Genomic DNA, 6,767 nt, shown 5'->3' on the forward strand with positions numbered 1-6,767 from the left:
ATAAGTTGTTGCAGCTGAAACATATTCATCACTGCAGTAATTATTCAATGGAAGCCTCTTACCTATTTGCTTAGTTAAATTCAAGTGGCGACTATTTTTTTTGGACAAGGCGCTTATTCATCAGGGTTGCGTTGTATTTTATTGTCCAGATTCACTCCACAACATTACAATGGCCCCAAACATTCAACCAGAGTTCTAAAGAACCATCATTGGTGACAAGAGGGGAAAAAAAAAAAAAGATACAACAGATGGTACCCCCCCCAACATCATCTGTAGCAGTTTCATCCACGCTGCCATCTTTACATGTCAGGTCTATTTTTTCCTGAACAGCTTGTGACCCTGAAGCATGTAATTTACTCATAAGTGTATATACATACATTAACTGTATCCATTCTATCCTGGAGAGGACCACAGGGTTTTAAAACCTATTAATAAAGGTGACACAGATGACACATAAAACTAGCATTTTGTTGTCATTTTCATAATTCATAGTAATGAAAGAAAAAACAGATGAGTAGAATGGATAAAATAAGTAAACAAACCTACATTTATCACACTCAGATCCATCAAATTAGAATCAAGGATTTTCAGATTAAGTGCCAATGATTAGGGAGGGACAGGCTAAACCATCCAATTTAAACATCCAGGGTCTGCTGTTATCTTTGCTTTAATTTTGTGGCACCATCCTGCCAAGATCTAAAAACCTCAGTAAGGCTTTCAGAAAAAAAAAAAAGAAACAAAAATCTGTGGATGCTTATGAGGCTTTAAAAGATCGTCAATTTATTAGAAATAAATTTTAAACTTATTGGATCTGCAGTCTGCTGTTAATGCTTCTAATGTTTCCTTCATACTTCATCTAAATAAGGCGATCTGGACCTACTTTTATTAAACTATTATTGTTTTACTACCACAAAGACACAAAATTTAGACTTTTTTTTTGATTGAAAGTATTCTCAAACTGACTAAGCAATTCATTTGAAGAGTTAGCTACTAGATGTATTATCAATTCCACTGCAGATTCATTTACTCCAGGTGTATAATTTTGATTATTTATTAATGCAAAAACTGATTTAATTGTTCATTTTAATCATCGTTCGGCTTTTAAACTTATTGGATCTGCAATCTGCTGTTATTTTTTTTAAATGTATTTAAACGTAATTTTAAATTTAGTTGTTTTTTTTTTAACCCTTTGATATGCAGCGTGGGTCAGGAGATACTCATTTTCCATCAGATTAGGGTCGTGACCAGAAAACGCTATACAACTAAAACACATTATTATTATTATTATTATTATTATTATTATTATTACTATTTCATAATAAGGAAGCTGTCCTGTAAGTGGTGCAAATTTCAAATGACCGTCTGACTGTCTGGTGCAAAAGAAATTTCCATGAATTCCAAAATTTCATCACAGGTTCTGCAGGTAACCCTGAAACTGTTGGTGTCAAAGTGTTGCATCCACAATCAGAAAGAGATTACATTAATTTGAGCTGCATGGGAGGCAAGCCAAGAAAAAGCCTTTGCTGTCCAAGAAGGAAATTAAAGCAAAACTACAATTTGCCAGTGAACCCCGACCAGCTAAGAGCAGGCCTGTTGGGATAATATGTGCTAGACGGATGATTCAAAACCAGTGTTGTCTGCTCACAGTAGCAGTGGATGTATTTTCAGTTGCAGTTCAGCAGAAGATCACATCCTGACTGTGAAACATGGTGGATGTTAATTTTTAAACATGCATTTCTTTAGTTCCTGATTTTTCTTCACAGGTACTCAGGCAAACTATTTTTGTGTTAGTAGTTTTTTCTCTCAGTAAACTCTCTGACTTTCACACCTGCTGTGTCAAAGAAACCTCAGTGCTTTTAATGACAGGGTTAATCGCTGCTTATTGAATTGCAAACAAAACACACAAACGTTCTATGGGACAAAAATAACATCACAACAACCTACGTATACCAACTAGCTGGTGACTGGTTGAACTATACAGTAACAGCAAAAGGATTGGACACACCTACTCATTCAAGTGTTTATAAATTATCTTTTGCTATTTTTGGAGAACAAAACTTAAGAAGTAGAAAACAAAACTTAAGAAATCACAACAATTTAAAAACACAAATGGAGTTATGTTGTAAGAAAAAAGCCGACGACCTTCAGCTCCGGAAAGACCAGACAGGAACACCTGTCCAGGTGGAGGGTCATCACACACACCCATTTAAAGATGAGGCTCCCCCTAGGAATCTCAGACAGCACAAAACACAGTCTCTTGATGTAATTAGTCAGCAATTTCCCAAATACTTGTCAACTTGTACAACATCTATTTAACTATACTATACTACTAGTAAACAGGGGAGAGGACACCACTTAACTTCCTGCCAGAAGCAGCAAGATGGTTGTGATACCAACCATTTTGTTGCAGTTCTCCACAAAAGATACCATATTCTGTAAAATGGTAAAACATTTTCCAATAAGGATATGAGATGGGCCTTGGTAGTGCCCTTATATAACTAGTTTTACATGAGTGTCAAATCACAGGCAAGCATTTAACCTCTAAATATGTTTTCAGGCAGACCCACTCATTTCCAAACTGAGAATGAAGTACAGGAAACCATAATTCTTAAAGATAAAGAGACTTTATTATCATTGTGCAGAAGTACAACAAAACGCTTCACTGTTCAATCAATCTGTTGTTTGTCACCAAGGTTCAGTCAATGAATTAATATGCAGCTTGAGTACAAAGGCAGGTTTAATAGTGTTAGAAATCATCAAGCTGTCACAGAATAGGATTACAGTAGCTTCACAAATGAACCTTTGCACTGTACAACAAAATGAAAAGCACATCTAGCACTCTAAAACAGAAGGAAATAGACTTCAAGTATAAAAATACACTTTGAGCTGTGCTTTAAAAAGTCAATAAATGCTGTCAGATGCAATGAGTTGTTCCAAACTAAATAATATGATAGTTTTTTTTTTGTTTGTTTTTTTAAAAATCCCCTTTTAAAATGAACCATTTGTTTTCTGATCTGAGGATAGTTCATTAGATAGATCATTTGATAGTGCATTCCAAAACTGATATCAAGGTTTGGCCAATTTTAGGCACCAATGAGCAACTGCTTTATGAATCAATGAAGTAAACAAACAAAAAATTACTCGGCTAAGGTTCAACAACAAATTGTCAACACTTGCATCGTATGTTTTTAGAAAACAAAATGGCATCAGCGTCAAAGTTGCATGCTTTGTTGACCCATCCATCAACACCAAATTGTTCCTCAAAGGTAAGACACAATGAGATAGAGAGATAAAGGAAAAGTTATTTTTTTAAAACACACACACTGATCTCTAGGCTCTATTAATCTAGTTCAATTCATATAAAAGAGTAAAGAAAACCCTATTTTTTCTTGGGTTCTGCCTTCATGGCGACTGTGCAACTACCCAACACCTCAAGGGACTGGAAAGTCCTATTTTCACCGTGTGACTATTACTTTGGGGTAATTTGATCAAGTGCCTATTTGTGTGGAATTTACATGAAGTAAACATAAAGCCCCTATGTATGATGCACACTGAATCTTCTAAACTGTGTCAGAACCCAGATCGTTCAAATTGAAATTAATTTTGTGCAAGAAGAAGTAGTCACAAGAAGCCTTTAGGGAGTGACGAATAATTAACGCATTGGTGCCCTCATATGTCATTGCATCACAGTTCTAGTCAAGTCAACTTTATTTATATAGCAGATTTATAAACAACCAAAGGTTGATCAAAGGCTTAACAAGCTCAACATTGAAACAAAACAGAATGCTGTGAGGAAATATACAGAGCATGATAAACAATGACATATGTCAAGGTGTCAAACTTAACTACAGTTAAAAGTTAGAGAGTACATATGCCTTCAGTAGGCACTTGAAGGTATCAAGAACAGAGAAGTGATTCCACAGACTAGGTGCAGAGACAGAAAAGGCTATATCCCCTCTGTTTCTGAGTTGGGAACTGGGAACTTTGAGGATTATCTGATTGGCCGACCTCAGCGCTAAAACTGGAGCAAGAACGTGTAAAAGCTCAGATAAATAAGAAGGTGCCAACCCATTTAACACCTTTAAAAATAAGCAATAAAGTCTTCAAAACAATTCTGAAGCAGACAGAAAGGCAATGGAGCGAAGCTAAAACTGCAGTGATGTGCTCCCGTTTCTTTGTCCTTGTTAGAAGCCAGGCAGCAGCATTTTGTACCAGCTGGAGCCAACAAAGAGACATCTGATCAAGACCCACATACAAAGAGTTAGTCTAGCCTAGATGTGATAAAGTCATTGTGGGACAGATAAGGCTTCACTTTGGCCAACAGCCTCGAGTAAAAGAAGCCGATTTTGACAACAGAACTGATCTGTTTGTCAAATTTAAAAGCACTGTCAAAAATCACACCCAGATTATTTGAAGACAGTCGATTATAAACATCGAGAGGGCCAAGGGCACTGATCAAGTCTATTGATTGGTCTGGATGGCTAAAAACAACAATCTCTGTATTAGTGTTGTTGAGACAAAGAAAATTAATGTCCAACCATGATTTGAGGTCTTCTAGGCAGTTTAGCAGTGGCTGCAACAAACCTGTAGTTTTGGGGCTACTTGCACATCATCTGCAAAACAATGTAAGGAAATATCGTGTTTGTTAAAATGGTGTCGCGAGTCGTGAAATCTTCTTCAATAGAAACCTCAGTGTGTTACACTAGAACTCTGTTTCGATGGTCTGATACTGGGACGTTAATTCTTGGTGTACAAGCACTTAAATGCTGAAGAAAACAGCGAACATGCTACCGTTGCACCTTGCCTGATTTGGAGACTTCCGGCTGCAGTTGATGGTCGCTGCAGACCCACCATGATGATCGTCAACATGAAGGATGATTCATGGTCCATGGAGGCAACTGCGCATCTACTACTGATCACAAAAACAGGTACTGCTGTTGATAGCATGGTGTAAATCAAGCCCACAAAAAGTCCTGGAACTTTTTAATCAACTGTAGCCTATATGCTGCTACTATTAGCGCTGTATTGGTACTAGTTTGCAGTTACAGTATTGGTTGAATTGGGCTAGAGATCAGACAGATCTAAGTTCGGCTCTAGGAGTGGAGGAAAGGAGACTGAACACAATGATGTAAGTTTTAGGTGGTACCAATTATATTATATTTTGACATCGGCAAACAACATTTCACATTTAAAGTGAATGGCCATTCATGAGAAGTGCAGAATTAAGTCACAATTATTTCACAAAAAAACATTATTCGATGGATCCATTAACACGCGAGAAACGATCCATTAGACGCGCGAAAGAGTTCTGAAGTTCAGCCGAGATAGAACACACGCAACAGTTCAGTGGCCCAAATCGTCCAGAGGGAAAGGGCAGTGTCCAGGGAAAGGGAGTGTTGAACGAGTGGTGAATGGGTTTGGGCCAAGAATGAGTTGTTACGAGAGGCAAAAAAGTAAAAGAGAGGGGCGGCTACCTTAAAGGAGCCTCCTACCAGCCCAACCAGGTGGAGAAGGTGCAAGAGGTCCAGTTCAGTTCACTTCAGTTCGAGCTCCAGGGTTCTTCAGGCGGTGTGGGCCTAGAATTCTTTGGGTCTAGCTCGCCATCACCTGGCCTATATAAAGGACAGGACTAATTAAGTTTCCAGTGTGCACAAAATAAATCAAAATACATTAAAAAAAAAAACAGTGCTAAATATTAATTATAAATAGCAGTGTCAATTCTTATATTGTACAATATATAAATAATCAAAGTTCAATTCAAAATATAAATCCCAATTGAATAAATAATATAATATTTGTCATATTAAAATATTCATTACAATCAAAGTGTCAAAAATACTAAGCATCCAAAGCTAAAGTGCATAATCAGTCACACTGACTAAGTGGACTGGGTTTAAAGTGCATGGAGATGCATAGGACCAATAAACAAATCAAACTTTGGCCTAAAAATGGCACTATATGCATTTAAAAGTCATAAATAGGTAACACACATTTCAATAAGTAAACCACAGTGATTTCGTTTCATTTAGTTAAGTATATTCTGAGAACCGGGCATGAAAGATGAATGCTAACCAGCCCCATTCAAATTAATATGGTGGCGTGGCTAGTTGAACCCTATAGGAAATGAATGAGAATAATGCTAACGCACTCACCAATTCCTTCTTTAATCAACACCCGCGACTCCACACGACGCCTGGCGGCTCCGGTAGTTGGCTTCTATAGTTTGAGACATGTTGCTTTAGTTTTAAAAGTTAATTTTACGAAATTAAGCGAAAATAGCACCGTACCTTGCAGCAAATGTTCCCAACGCGTCCCCCTCTTGAAGCTCGCGGCTCGCGAGTGACTTCCGGATATAAAACAACCCGATTGGCCACGCACCGTCACTTGACAGGACGCACAGCGTGACGTATGACGTCATTACGCATTTGACAGGACAGTTTTGGAGACGGGAATGGAGGATATACTTATTTATTTATATTTCTAACTAGGGTTTTATCACCCGGGTTACATCAACCCTTGTACTTAAATAGTGCATTTTCATGAATAATTGAGCATAAGGATACAAGAGAACCACTGGCTCAATGCTACACCAGATTCCTGTACTGGGTATATCTTCCCTACTGGTAAGCTCAGGTTGAACAAACAAAAATTTGAACAAATCAGCTGATGTTTTTCTGGGGAAGATATCCTCAGCACTGGACACTGACAGACCAGCAGCACAGTTTAACAGGCAACTTTTCGTAATGCAAAATTTAGTGGACAGGAGG

General features: G+C 37.7%; 1 long non-coding RNA gene across 1 annotated transcript; it reads right to left on the bottom strand.

The window, feature by feature from the left end:
- Positions 1 to 2,583: 2,583 nt before the first annotated feature.
- On the bottom strand, positions 2,584 to 6,342 carry LOC118470228 (uncharacterized). The gene is made up of 3 exons (XR_004847262.2): positions 6,288 to 6,342; positions 6,153 to 6,216; positions 2,584 to 5,612 (listed from the first exon to the last, which is right to left on the bottom strand). It is a non-coding gene; the product is annotated as an uncharacterized LOC118470228 (long non-coding RNA).
- Positions 6,343 to 6,767: the final 425 nt, after the last annotated feature.

Source organism: Amphiprion ocellaris, chromosome 24, assembly GCF_022539595.1.
Source record: "Amphiprion ocellaris isolate individual 3 ecotype Okinawa chromosome 24, ASM2253959v1, whole genome shotgun sequence".
Classification (NCBI taxonomy): Eukaryota; Metazoa; Chordata; class Actinopteri; family Pomacentridae; genus Amphiprion; species Amphiprion ocellaris.